This window comes from Polyodon spathula, chromosome 14 (assembly GCF_017654505.1).
Source record: "Polyodon spathula isolate WHYD16114869_AA chromosome 14, ASM1765450v1, whole genome shotgun sequence".
NCBI lineage: Eukaryota > Metazoa > Chordata > Actinopteri > Acipenseriformes > Polyodontidae > Polyodon > Polyodon spathula.
In genome coordinates, this window is record NC_054547.1 from 10,686,590 (window position 1) to 10,702,213 (window position 15,624).

Below are 15,624 nucleotides of genomic sequence, written 5' to 3' on the forward strand. Positions count from 1 at the left end.
CTCCTTCTGAGATAACAAATGCTTGTATATTCTCTGGTCTCTTTTGGCAGCTTTTTTATTTCAAGTGATGAAATTCTAGCATTCAGCAGAACACCATCTTGCTTCCCCAGAAGAACGCAAGTTTAATTTTGCTGTGCTTCAAAATAGTACCACACAACTGTAAAAAGCAGCTTTTATGATGTCTAAACTGAAACAATACTAATTTTCAATTTTAAAAATACATATGGTAACTGGTAAATTATTTTTAAAGTCTGCAAAAGAATGGCATTACTATATGGAATACTGGTGCTAGGACAAATATCTGAATATTCAATTTTTTTTTTTTTTTTTTTACATGTGTTCGGATACAAACATTTACAGACATCTTCGCCTCCCAGTCAGAACAAACAGTGCACACTTGTCAGGACCCATTTGTCAATCTCCATGTCGCCTCGCCTTAGCCCGCCAGGAAGTTGCAGACCGGATCCAAAACGAGATGCTGGCCGCTTATTTGATCAAGCCCTCCAGCAGTCCTTGTGTAACCCCGGTTGTGCTGGTTAAAAAAAAAAGATGGAGGGTGGAGGTTTTGCACCATCTACCGCTACCTCAACGATGTCACAAAAAAAGACTCTTATCCACTGCCCTCTATCGATGATTTCCTGGATTTGGTGGCCGGCTCCAACTGGTTCAGCTCTCTGGAAACAAATACATGTTGGTCACAATAGATTACTTCAGCAAATGGCCCTGAGCATACATGCTCCCTAACCAAGAAGCCACCACCATTGCTAACGCTTTAATAGAAGGCTTCTTTATGTGCTTTGGCATACCCCAGGAGCTGCACTCTGATCAGGGTTGAAACTTCGAGAGCCGAGTATTTGCTGAAGTCTGCCAGTGGTTAGGGATCAAGAAGACCCCCCTGCAACCACAGAGCAATGGGTTGATGGAGTGTTTTAACAGTACCTTGGCTGCACAGCTCGCCATCACCACCAGCACACATCAGAAGGACTGGGACCTTCAGCTACCACTTATCCTGCTTGCCTATTGCAGTGCAGTGCAGGAGTCAACCAGCTGCACACCAGCGCTTCTCAGGCTGGGTAAGGAGCTCCAAACACCTGCTGAGCTACCCTTCAGTTGGCCGCCAGGCCAGCAACACCCCCACCCTTGTTCGGAATACGGCCGCCAAGGACCGGCTGGACACCACTCATCAGTTCCCCAGACACCAGCTCGAGGCAGCCGGAATGCACCACAACCGCAATTATGATATGCATGAGAGAGGGAGAGCCTTTCAGCCTGGAGAACAAGTGTGGGGCTACGGTCCCAAGACGAGATGGGGCTGCTGCCCCAAACTTGATAGCCCCTGGGTCGGCCCTTGCTTGTTCCTGGAGCAGGTAGGCGAGGTGGTCTACTGGGTCCAGTTGTCTTTCCCCAGTCGAAGGGTAGTGCTGCACCAGGATCACTTGGCTCCCTACCTAGGCAACCAGTCAATGAGAGCTGAGGCTGGTTCAGGCAAACCAGGGGAGAGCTTCCCATCACCTCCCTCCACCTCTACAGCTTGCAGGTGGTGCAAGCAGCACCAAGACATTTTGTTTCGGTTTTGGTGCAATTTGCATAAAAATAGGTTTATTAATAAACAATAATAAACCAGACCTGGAGGGCTTCCAAGTGACGCATCCAGTAAAGGTGCTCTGCGTGAGTTCAGGATGTGCCCTATAGCCTGGATGTCGCCAGTTCGAGTCTGGGCTATTCCACAGCTGACCGTGGATGGGAGTTCCCAGGAGGCGGCGCTCAATTGGCTGAGCGTCGCAGGGGGGGAGAGGGGTCTAGGTCGCCCAGGGTGTCCTCAGCTCACAGCGCACCAGCGACCCCGGTAGTCTGGCCGGGCGCCTGTGGACGTGCCTGTTAGCTGCCCTGAGCTGCGCTGTCCTCCTACGCTGTAGCTCCTGGGCGGCTGATGGTGAATCTGCAGTGTGTAAAGAAGCGGTCGGCTGACGGCACACGCTTTGGAGGATAGCGTGTGTTCGTCTTCGCCGCTCCTGAGTTAGCACAGGGGTGGTAGCAGTGAGTTGAGCATAAATAAATAATAATTGGCCATTTCAAATTGGGAGAAAAAAAAAATTGTCAACGACTAAATTTAAATAAATAAATAAACAAACCAGACCATACATGAGGTGTACATATCCAGCATTTAAATGAAAAATGTGCATTTAAAAATGACACAAAAAAGGTCCCGCATTCACACAACTTGAACATGTGACCTAATTTTAAGCTATGTTTTTTTTTGTTTGTTTTGTTTGTTTTTATGATAAATAATGTTTTGTTCAGTAAATTGTTCCATGGCACAAATCTGTGATGAGAAGGGCTTTACATACACATAAAGTGAAGTTTTGCAGAGATTCGCCAAACAAACAAAAATATTGTCGAGCTCCTGCTATTCTATGCATTGTAAAATAAAGCCGGCAACACGCTTGTATTCTATGTGACGCATCCCAACATTACCCAGCTATACATAGTTTTGAAGATTATGAGCCATATTTATAAAAAAAAATTCTGACAGCCACAGATAACTCAACACAGAATGTTTTATCTGGTATCAGGGTTTACAGAATTACAATTTTAATAAAATAACATTTTAAACATAAATGTAATTCTAAAACATTGCTGGGTTAATACATTATTAAATTATACTAATAACACTACCATGACTAGTACTACAACTACGACTACTACTACTACTACTAATAATAATAATAATAATAATAATAATAATAATAATAATAATGCAGAGCTTTACAGTAACAAGGTTAATAACCAAGAAGGATTAGAGATAAGGAATTTCAAAAAAAAAAATTGTTTTTATTTTTTACAAGAACATTTTAATGACCATAACAATATTAATGATAATGATGGTTAAATTGTTGCATATAGTGTCAAGCCTGACTTTAATAAATTCTTCAAATTCCAAACACAGCATACACAATATTAAAATAATCAATATAATGTTGCCAAGCTTGGGAAACAGAAAAGTGGGAGCAGACTTTTTTTTTTTTGGAGCATCAGAACACGTGCCAGCGGACTCATAGCCACACCTAATAATAGAGTTAAGGTATCCTAAGTGGCATTTATATGCCGTCTTGCCATGGCACACAACCTTGTTCTGTGTGGAAATAGTCAAACTGCCATCACGCAGAGCAAAAGCTTCATGTGATGCTCGATTTCCACCCATGTGTGAAGCCAATCGCAGATTTCCAAAACTGTTCTCCCCTGCCTCATCCAATGATCTCATCCGCCTTCCGGAGAAAGTTATGGAGAGGACATGCAGCTTCAACAACTGTGTCCACTTTATGTGGTAGCATGTTAATTTTTCAATGGAATATGCGCCACCTGGCAGCAAGTATGCCAAATGCATTTTCCACAATCATTCGTGCATTTGACAAGCGGTAGCTGAAGATCCTTTTATCAGCAGGGAAACAGCATCCAGAGTAAGGCCTCATCAAATATGTCTTCAGAAGGAATGCTGTATCACCCACTATGGTGTATGGAATTTTGCCAAGCTGGTTCTTTCGAAGTCTCCCACCTGTATTACACGAAATCTGTGGTCAACATCTACAAGGGTCATGAGTACAATGGAGAAAATCCCCTTATAATTAGAGAACTGGGACCTTGTGTTGATGATGCTTGCTTGAATCATTATGTGTTCCCCATCAATGGCACCAATAGAACTGAGGAAATTCCAGTGCTCACCAAATTTTTGGGCAATCATCTTCCACTCATCCTCTGTTGGTTTTGGCATGTAGATGTTAATTAGCAACTTCACAATTGATTGACATGTTGTCTCAATAATGACAGAAACTATCTCTGTCCCTAGGCAATAGCTGCAAGCTAGGCTTACATATGAATCCCCTCTAGGCAGAACCCTGAAAAATAGATAAATATGTATTATTATTATTATTATTATTATTATTATTATTATTATTATTATTATTATTATTATTACAAAATTATGTTAGTTAGTGCAGTCAGTTTCAAACTGTGTTTTTATTGATGTTTTTATTTGAATGCAGTTTTAAAATTTCAGGATGAGGCGTGCAAGACCACTGGAAGAACCTACAAGGCACATATGTCACGAATATGAAGCTTCTGGCAAATAAACAGAAAGAGTACATGGATATCATGTCTTTCCTAAAGACACATCTGCAATACAGAAGGCTAAAATTTGTTTTACTCTGCAAGCATATGACCCCTTAATACCTCACCTGTAGCACATTCATTTAAAAAAATGTTCAATTGTACAATTAAATGTCTTGAGCTACGATAATAATGTGTATTATGTATAACCCTTGTTTTTCTTTTGTATATATTTAGTTCCAGAAGCAACCTGGATGATGATTTGAGCTCATCCCTACTTCCAACAACAGGATGAGGATAAGGATGAGGGAGGAAGTGATGGTGTTAGCAGTGAGAGGAGTGTGGCTGTAAGCCTCTCTTCAAAGCTAATCAAAACCACAAAAAGAAAAAGACCCCCAAAAAGCATGGATGAAGTTGATGCTGAGCTGCTTGAGATTCTACAGCAGTCATCACCACCACTACCACCACCAACCACCATATATATATATATATAGATAAAGATAGATAGAGAGATAAAGAGGTTGGCACAGGTACTCGAATACCCGGGTAAAACCTGTGTTTTAAATTGCCCAGTGCTACCAGGGTCTTTCTTTACTATTTGGGTTTTGACGTATTAATTTGAGAATTTAAACAAAATGTAGATAATATGACAATGCAGTTGTAAGCGCGAGTCTCTGGCTGGCGTAATAAAGACAACGTTAAAACAAGCTTTTGCATTCAGCCTTTTCTTAACTGACAGTATATGAATGTTTTACAGAAAACAGTAACACACAGCGAGTGGCAAGTACACCTCAATAATAATAATAATAATAATAATAATAACTGTAGCAGCTATTCTCAGGAACTAAATCGGAACCAAAACAACATAACAGGGCTCTATGGTGTGACTAATTTGGTCACATATGCGACTAAAAATGTGCTTGTGCGAATGTACATTTTAATTTAGGTGCACGTGTGCCACTAGAAATTCCTAAAGGTTGACTATAAAAAAAAAAAAAAAAAAAAAAAAAAGTGATTTTTTTTTTAGCTGACAGTATAAAACAAACAAACAAACAAAAAACAGATGTAAATTCTCATACCTCAACGGATAAAATTCTATAGCTTTTAGCTATACAATGTTAACAGACTTCATCTTCAATACAACATACACTTTAATAACTTTGTGCAGTGTTTAAGGTTTTGTTTATTTATATTTTGAGACATTGGAATCCATTTTGCAATTGTAATATGGCAGATCATTTAATATAATACATAATTCTGACCAATTGAAAAAGCCCACAACACTGCACTGGATTTACTTCCTACAAGCTTTAAATTTCATGTACATATATATATTCAATATATATATATATAATAATATATATATCTGAGAGTTATATATATAACTATATATATATATATATATTATATATATATATTATATATTGAAAATACTTTAATAAATAAATGACTTGCCACTAATTGATTTCCTTAATGCCATTAGCACATATAAAGCACATTATTTACAACGTTTCATTCTTTCACTGATAAAACATGTCTTGGAAAAAAAATAACACATGTAATATTTGGCTTCAAGCTTTAAAGCTTTTTTGCTTTGTTCTGGCATTAACCCAAAAACAATAAAGAAAAACTGCTCCTTAAGGAAATTCTGCCCAATTAGTCAAAAAAATGTTTGCCTAATTATAAAATAATGAATTAGAGATTCCTTTCTCTTCCCCCACTGTCCCCAGAGTGTCTGGACAAACTACCAGATGCAGATTTACTCTTATTGTTTAATTTACAATGGGAAAGGGAATGTCTTTGTGCATCAAGGACAAACAGTATGTGCAATTATTTCAAAGTGAAGCATTTAAACTTATTTTTGTGACTGAGTTTAATCCAATGTTGAAGGTACATTATACTGTTTTTAAAAGTGAAAAACTTGAAAGCCACTTGTGGCAGTGTGAAAGCCCTGCTAGTTCATGGGTGTGTGCTATGTGGGGAATATTAAGTTGGCAGGGAGGGAGATTAAAATTCTCCCTGTCAAAACACGTAAATACTTAAAAGATTCATTAGGCTCCAGCCACTGGCGTATAAAATAGGTGTTCATTGGTATTAGGATGACATTATAATTGATAGAGGTGGAGGTCTGTGTTCATGTTCCATATTGTGCTGTTTGTGTGTTTATTTTCAGGAGTTTTTTTGAAACCTTTTGTTTTGGCCCTGGTGCTTTTTATTTTGGCAAGTGGGTTTTTGTAATTGTTTTGTCCATTTTATTTTTATTTATTTGTTAATTAAAACTGTGCATTAGTACATTTTCCCTTGTACTGGGAAAATGTGCAGGCCCTGGCAGGGATAACATTTAAAAGCAAATCCAGATTTGTTTAGGTGACTTGTGCACGTTTTTTTATTTGAAGCATTCAACTCTGAATCAGAATACAGAATACTGATTAACTAAAAGAGTAAGGCTCAATTTGTTTCCACATTCAGAACACACAAAGACACACTTTTCCTTTTTTTGTCCCCTTAATGCACTCTACTAATTGTCCAACCTTGAAGGTCTGTCAGTCATAAGAGGGCAAGCCAAAAACCCAGGAAACAGAATTTATGAGCACACAATTTATGGTCTAAGCACAAGCACCTGTGGTGAGTCATTCATTCTTCAGTTATCGAAGCAGTGAACTAGGCATGGGAGTAACATTTTCTTTTCCGTGGCACACTTACATTGCCTGAAGCCAAACACAATAGAATGATCAAGTAGTACTCATTTTTCAGCCTATGAAGCAGTGGACTGGGCACGGAAGTCACACTGTGTAACACTTCAGAACAGTACCTTTGGGAATAACACTATTAATTTCACTCTATATTAATGCACTGTTAATAAGGAGAAACAGTTACCTGCAGCACAGAAGTGCCGGCATCTAGAAACTGCAGGCCGGACTCAGCCGAACCAATCCCACCTCTAGCTAAAAAAGGAAAAACTGGTAAAGCCCTAGCAATGGCAGAGACAGCTCGAAGGGCTATGGGTCTGACAGCGTTCCCTACAACAGTGTTTCCCAACCCTGTTCCTGGCGGCACACCATGTGTTTTCGTTCCAACGCAGCGCTCAATTGCTCAATTGAACCCTTCGTAGAACTAATAAAGTGATCAACTGGGCATTTTCCCGCTATTCTCAAGCTCTTTGTTTGTTGATACAGTTCAATTAAGCAACTGAGCGCTGCCTTCTGAACGAAAACCAGCAGACACAGTGTGACGCCAAGAACAGGGTCGGGAAACGCCACCCTACAAAGTGGGTAGAAAAGAAAAGCTGGAATTATTTTTTTCGATACAACATCACTTGTATTACATAAACTGTCATATTACTTTATTGACAAAAAAGTAGACGCCGTATTGTAAAATACATAGCCCACCTGACAGAAAGCAATATTATGCTTATTTTTATGAAAATCATGTTGCCATCAACATCTAGCAAACAGGATCAATAACAAGCTTTTTTTGATAATTTCACTACCCCCTCCAGCTAAAGCTAAAGAGTCCTATTTAACTCTTTAAGACAGACAGCAGATGGCATATAAACCAACAGTAAAATAATTGTTCAATTTTAAAAGCAGATAAAAATGCTTTCTGTTAGGAAATGTGTTTGAAGTCTCTGGCAGCTCTGGAGCTCTTTCTCCTAATGTTACATCATTTATTTATTTACCTGTGTTTCAATTTCCCTAACGAATTTAGACCTCTTCTCCAATCATGCTGACAGATGGTAGTCTTTATCACATTAGATGTAACATTGTTAAGCAAACAGGTTTTCTTTCATTGATCACAGCACACATTGTCAGCACAAATTTTGTTTGCCTACCTCAAAAAGCTTGTTGTGGTCATACGAGGGAGAGAGCTATCTTGCATTCTAAATCATTTTGTTAGCAGTGCAATACTCTGCATATGGATAATAATATACAGGTGTTTTCCTTTACATCCTGTGTGGTATTTTTTTTCAAATCAATTACTGTTTCAGTTCAATCATACATTATTAGCCAACTAATGCATCTAATTAATTTCAAAACAGCACAGCATAAACAACATCATGAGGCATGCATTAAATTGAAAACATACTCCTATTGAACCTACATAATATTAGGATACATTTCAAAATATACTTACTTTAACTGGAAGATACTTACACTTTTATGATTGAGAAAAATCATGTTGTCAATACTAAAGACAACTGCAGTGTGACAATATGTAGTTTAAGTACCTGCATTTTAAACTCTAACCCAAGATGAAGATTTAGAATGGCTCATGTTTTATTACAGGATGTGGCTCAGAGGTGGGATGCAGGTTATCGAGGATTAGTGCTTTGGATATCAGGAGTTCGGAGTGGGTGTGACTCAGGAGTCTCACCCAGAATGATATGCAGCATCAGTCGTTTGTACCCACCTCTATATAATCAAATACTGCAATGCTTATGTCAACATCAACACTACAAAAAGTCAAGTCATGAACGTTGCATTTAAAGAGACTTGCATATATTGCCAGAACCTAATTTATAGTCAAGGACTTATTTAATACACATAAACGTTGTAGTGACATCCCATTTTAAAGCATTACATTGACTTCAAAGGAATATTTCAAAGATAAATTGCTAAACAACCATCCTGAATCCATCTCCCTTTCCATACTTTTTTTTTTCTCTTTCTGGTATGCCCTGGATATATATTTTTTATAATGCTGCCTAATAAAAGTGTTAAGATAATCCTGACATTTGCAAATGTCACAAGCTCACCTTTTGCTTTGATAGCGCAATGACATTATGTTTAAACAATTACCTGATAAAGAAGCTGTTTAATAGAATTGAGCAGTAACCACATGTGCACACGTTTGCATGCAGAAACCTGAACTGGCTTAAAGGGATGTAATTTACCAAGAGGAATTCATGAGCTGTGCTGAGCAAATAAGGTGCTAATTGTAATAGGGTTATCCAAATACAATTACCAGGTTTAAATTCATCAAAGCCTAATTGCACCACAGGCACAACTATAAACCAATAGCAGAGCTCGTGAGAGATGAGCAGTGAATGCTTTCAGTTAGGTAATTTTAAACTATCCTTTATGAAAAAAGTAACTGTACAAATGCTGTACACAAGCTATATATATTTAAATTTAATAGAACTCACTTCTATTACACATTACATAGCATTTCATCAGTTATTATATTTGTCTCTAGATGTCTTTTGGTGTGCTTTATGTATATGTGTGTTTGATATTCTGCACACACAGTGGTCTGAGAAAATCTATTGGTAATGACAGGATTTTGATTTAGACTTTTTGATTGACTTTTGTTCTTTTTTTAAGCACATATTGTATGGAAAGGCAAATCTGATTGCAAAATACAGTATTTGAATAATGTTTCAGATAACCTAGGTTTTAAAAAATGGATGGTATTGTAAATTGGGTAGATGGGATGTGGCTTTAACCTAAATAGCTCAGTATATGTGTCTACACCAAGAACTCAGTAATTGTGGCAAAGTGGTTTGCAATGCGCAAGTGTAGAGGTAATGTGATTACGAAACAGAAGACAGGCAACAAAGCTCACAATCCAAACAGACGCTTACTTTTTGTACTCCCGTTCTGCCAACCGCAAAGAATAATCCCAGGCAATACACAGCAGTGTGAATGGCACTGTTCCAAAACAATGGGTTACAGTACCAAAATAATAATAATAATAACAGTATAAACAGACATAAAGACACATACAAGATCACAAGTCCAGAGTGAGTGCTAACATGCAAGTGGTGAAATACAATTTATTTGTGTACAGTTGGTGTTGTCCGGGTTGGTACTAGCCTCCCGGTACATGTTAGCCGTCTAATAAACAAACAAGTATAATTAGACACGACAAAACAAACAAACAAACACTAAACACTCACTGTACAATTACTGTTCTCCTTTAGCGGTTCGCTTGCAACCACAAGAAAGAAACAGATCGCTTAGCCACGCCCCCTCGGTTACCGAATGAAACCGTTTCTCCTCCAACGAGCGGCTGCCATATAGCTTCCCTTCTGGGGGGTTGACTTGGTGTACCGTATCTCCGCCCCCTTTCTAGATGGCCAAATTCCACTCTTCCCTGGAATGAATTATCAGACCATCCAGTCCGGGGTACTTATAACCAAGAGTCATTCTTTTTCTGTCACAGAACAGATTCTACTGCTTATGTGGGCATGAATTAATTTAGGCACTTTCAGTTCAATTAATGATGATTTTCTACTTTTGTTCACAGCTTAATTGTTTTAATTTCTTTCCTGGTTATCTAGTTCATTAGATTTAAATTCAGCTTGGTTCAAGGCTTTCTGTAGCTTCCCTTGTCCCACTGCGGCAGACTCTCACTAAATCGCGTTCCCCAGTTTCATATAACAAATTATACATACTACTTTCTTCTTAAAGTTAGTGCCTCAGCAATTACAGATTTTTCCCTTCACATGATTTCTATACAAATGTGCTCAATTCTGTATGCAAATATTGGCAACTTTTGCTTCAGAAATGTCAATGCGTGATCAGAACTCTGACATTTAGTACCATTTTTCCTTAAGAATACTACATTAGACAATACATTTATGTGTGTGTGATTTTGTGGTTACTAATGACACATTTCAGTGAATTACACTTAATTAATACTGACCAAAATACTTTTCACTACTGGGACTGGACATTGCACACACCATGTTAGTATAATTGTTCAATGGGAAATAAATTAGAATAAGATGAAAATGCATTTAATCTCTTAAATCAATCTGTACCTTTTTAGACCCCATGGTGCAACAAAATCCCTAATTGAGGTTCAGTCTACGGTTTCTCCGTTGTACCGGATCACGAACAGGTTTCAATTTAAAGGTGTTGAAATAATGGATTCATGCCTGGGTTACCACACCAATGCACGACCTTGAACTCTGTTAATTTAGAAAGCTTGATCTCCTTTGCCAGAGCATGCTTGTCAATATTTAGCTTGCAGGGTGCATGTCATGAATCCTTACCTGAACTGACTTCAACTGCAGGTTTTAACAGATGCTGTGATTATTTTATAGCAGATGAGATTAAAGCATCAGACGTGCTTTTAAAACAATTTTTTCGGTGCCCTGTACAATACAATTCAAGTTAAACAGAATAAATATACACAACAGGACCTACAAATTAAAAAATCTGAAAAAAGCAAAAATCATAACACCGCACTACCAAGCTAAAGACCACAGCATTCTTTCTTACAGTGTTTCCATTATTTTTTTTTAAACCAAGGTGCAGAAAAGAGACATCATTGGTTCAAAAAGGAAACATATGAAACAGATACAGTACATTCACAATGCTATCAGGAAAAGATTGACTTTCTGGTTTGCGGAAAACAAATACAGAAAGGCTATTTAAGATTTTATTTTTTATTTTTTTTAAATAACTAAGAAATATTCAGTGTCTTTCCCTCAGACCTACTTCAATATCACTGTGCTCAGACATATTGGTCATACCAGCCCAAAGGCACCATAATGGCCAGTAATGTGACAACTCTGCCTCATAATGATCATAACTGTAAATGTGTCTGCTATCCCCTGAAAAAAAACTGATGAGGAGGCACCCAAGTACAAAGTAGACTTAAATGGCTACTCATTAAGTAAAGTATTAGGTATTAATGCATTCCCTTCTAAATAAATACACATATTTATAGAAGAAATGACAATAGAGAAAGCTTACCATCCTAATTAAGAAGCAGGGGGATGGAGAAGTTATACACATATGATGAATATGAATTCATACTTTTATAGGGTTTTTAGGGATTTCAGCTTGAATCAATTAAGTGGGTGCGATAGGATGACTTTGCAGGGGTGACGTCAGACCAGAAACACAAAACCAAAACAAGGACTGGCAGGCAAACTGAGACGCTGCGTCGCTCAGCATTTTATTAAACAATAAACAAATAAGAGTTAAACAAAACACAACACAGAAGCAAACGGTGCGTTGGCCAAACAATAAACAGCAACAAAACAAGTATCGTGCTGGTGTAGACCCAGCACGCTTTAGCAATTGTTTAGCAAGTTAGATAATCAGTAGCTGACAGTCACTCATTCTCACAAGGAATTTAAAACATAACAATAACAAATAATGGGGGCATGGTAGGAATCCCACAAGCTCAATAAACAAACAACCAATCTACCAAACATCATTGCATATATATATATGCTATGTGTATCTAATGACTACCTATTTTAAAACCCAGTTATCTGAAGACAACTTAAAACAATTTGAAGGCATGGGATTTGTTTCTGTTTATTGAAGGAAGAGGGAAGTACAATCACCTCAGTGTTAAAGTGCTCTTATGAAGCTATTAAAAATGTAACTGCATTACAGATAAACTACAGCCAGGATTATTGAGATGTGGCCAGCAACGGGTTTAGCTGAGACAGATGGCATCACTGTGCTTATGTTAAACCACAGACGGCCTCAGTTTCTACAGCACTTATTGGACAGCACTTGCATTTAAATAAAAAAATCAATTTAATAATGAAAGAAGTCTGGAAAGCACATAATTAAGGAAAAGGTTTACAGCATTTTTGTGAGCCTGATCAAAACGTGTTCAATATGTTTGCTACCTTTTAAAGAACTTAATTAATTTACCCCCTTAAATCCCCAGCCAAGATTAATGTAGCCAATGTGCGAACTTGACTGGATACCACTGTACACCATGTAGGTTAAGCAACTCAGCCACCTTTGGTATCAAGCCTCTTCAAAGTATTTTCTTCCAGCAATAATAATAATAATAATAATAATAATAATAATAATAATCTGTATTTCTATATAGCGCCTTTCATAGTGGCCCACCATCACAAAGCGCTTTACAAGTACTGTTTTTTCATTGCTCATGGACAGAAAAAAAAAAATATCCTCTTCAGTTTCTCTTCTGAGATTCACCTAAATAAATAATTCAAATTCATGGTCCTGGAGATCACATCACTGATAAACCAACCTACTCCTTCTGCTTTCCTTTTTAGCCCAAAGGCAAAAGTAGACACGCTGTTGGAGTGCTGGTCTGAGGTGAGCAGAGGAGTGCAGTTTCAACAGCCTGCTGCTGCTTCATTGTGAATAATAAGAGAAAAAAACATGCAGAATTCAGCACAGCCAGCAGATAAAACTGTTGAACAAAAATATATTACATTCTAGCCATGCTCTCCTTTCCTAATTTCCCTTTTCACTGTTTTGTCTAACCTCCCGTTCCCTGGAGACTAGAGTGATTGATAGCCTAATCCAATGACTGTATTACAGGGGCCTCATCTTGGACTGCGTCCGCATCATTAGCAGTTAGCCTATGGTTAAATTCACAGCTCACTGCTTGGTACAGCCCCTGAGATTTAAGGGTCTGGCCTTTAGAAAATATTTAACATAAAATTGAAATCTTGACAGTACAGAGAAGTCAGTTCTCTGCATGTCTTTTAATTAATCTGACTTACTGTACCATGGTAGTTGAACACGGTGAACTGTTACAGGGATTACTGAAACGTGTAGCAGTAAATTAAACAACCACAAGCTCGCACCTAAGACTGAAGAAGTATATATCCACACAGTATTCTTTTTCTTTTTTTTTCTTTTACATGGCGAAATTAATGTTTCCGTTTAGTGAATGAAAATGCAAATCTGAGAAAGGTTCTGCTTTCAGGATGCTTTGCACATTATGATCTGCAAGCAGGTATTATTGCTATTAAAAGAATGGCATTTTTTTTTCAGCAGAATAGTGTACATGTGGTATAAAATAGTTTAGTGCCTAGATTTATGCCTGTAGTTCTAGAACATCATATCTATTCAATAGTGTATGCAGGAAATGATGATGAGGTTCAACGGAAAGCTTCACAATTACAATCTGATATCAGGAAGAATCCAGTCAAGATTTTAGAGTATATACCATACATACAGCACATGGGCTTGGAACGAACAACACTACAATGTTTAAAATATGCATCTCCCTGATTCAAGTCATTTTCAGTCACAATGGTAAAACAGGACTGACCGGCTTATCTTAGGTGTTGAACATGCAGTATAGAGAGTGATAACTCTAGATGCTGGATGTACATTTCCACCCCCAACTATTCAAGAGGTGAAAGTAACAGAGGAATGATCATGCAACCCTTCAGAACTATGCAAACACCTTGCAGACTTGCCATGACAAATCAGTGAGGTCCTATTTGCATATGGTGTCCTTATAACCTATTGACAGTGTGATGCTGTAGCTGTAGGTGTCTATTTATTGCCCAACACACACACACACACACACACACACACACACACACGCACGCACACACACGCACGCACACTTGTAAACATGTGTTTAAACAATGTGAAACCTGAAAGAATCTCTTCTGCCATTTGTGAATCAATGGGATCCTATTGACAATAACATAATTCAAATTGAAAGATTAATTCAATTGCAATTTACTCTTCAATTATTACACACATTTTTGCACATGCATACTGAATGACACAAAATAGAATAAAGGTTTTCCAAAATCTTTCTGTTTTACAGTGCACATCATCAGACACAGGGTTTTCTTTTAAACACAAATTGTATTAAGTGTCAAAACTGCGATCTTCCTATTGACCAAAATGACTGAAGACATCAATTAAACTGTTGTTCTCATCTGTTTATGTCTTTTAGCTTGTCTTATTAAATCCATCAATACAATGTTTGATGAAACTGTCTATAAGGCAAGCAGATAAATAAGAAAGAAATACGGTAACATAGTAAATGCCTGTTGGCGTTATTAGTCCCAGCGTACTCTCCAAATACCATTACCAGTAATATTAGACTGGGTTTTTGAAGAAGCAAGCATATATCTAATACAGATATTGCTCAGTGAGTCAGTATGTAGCCAGATCTCATGAAGTAAGTTTATGTTGAAAGGGACATGGCTGTTCTTTAATCCAGCACTTGCTATTTTCAGTGTATCTGCTTTGTTTGTGTGGAGCAAACATGAGCAGTGCAGATTTGTGTAAGCATGTAAAAGTCAGGCAGCCTGTCAGATAGCCATTATCTGAATGCTGAACTCTGTGATGGTGATCAGCTGAAAAAACAGATCCAGCAGGCAAGAAAAAAAAATAAATACAGAAGCCTTCTGAAAACTGTAGCTAATAGATAAGCAAGGGAACAAACCCTGATCTGTAATGTCATGATTTTTCATATTCAGTTGACCTAACTTAAATCTAATTCTTTAGTGAACAAAAATGTACTAAACCAACAACCATAATGAAAAGCATATAAAACTGCAACTGTTACCCAGAAAGTGAACACAAATCACATGTGTGCTAAACAGCTGTGTATTGTACATCATTAATTTCACTTATGTATGTTATATACTTGTGAGCATTAGTCTATACATATATACAAAATCACAGACGATATAATTAAGAATTTGGATTACAGTTTTTGTTTAATGAAATTAAAGTACACATGGAATCTTCTGATCTAGTCCGTGGTCAAACTGCCATAGGCCATGCAATAAGGACACTCCAAATGCTGCAA

The 15,624-nt window shown here is 37.6% G+C and overlaps 1 pseudogene; it reads right to left on the reverse strand.

The window, feature by feature from the left end:
* LOC121327100 overlaps window positions 1-15,624 on the reverse strand; it is a 173,447-nt pseudogene that overhangs the window by 25,206 nt on the left and 132,617 nt on the right.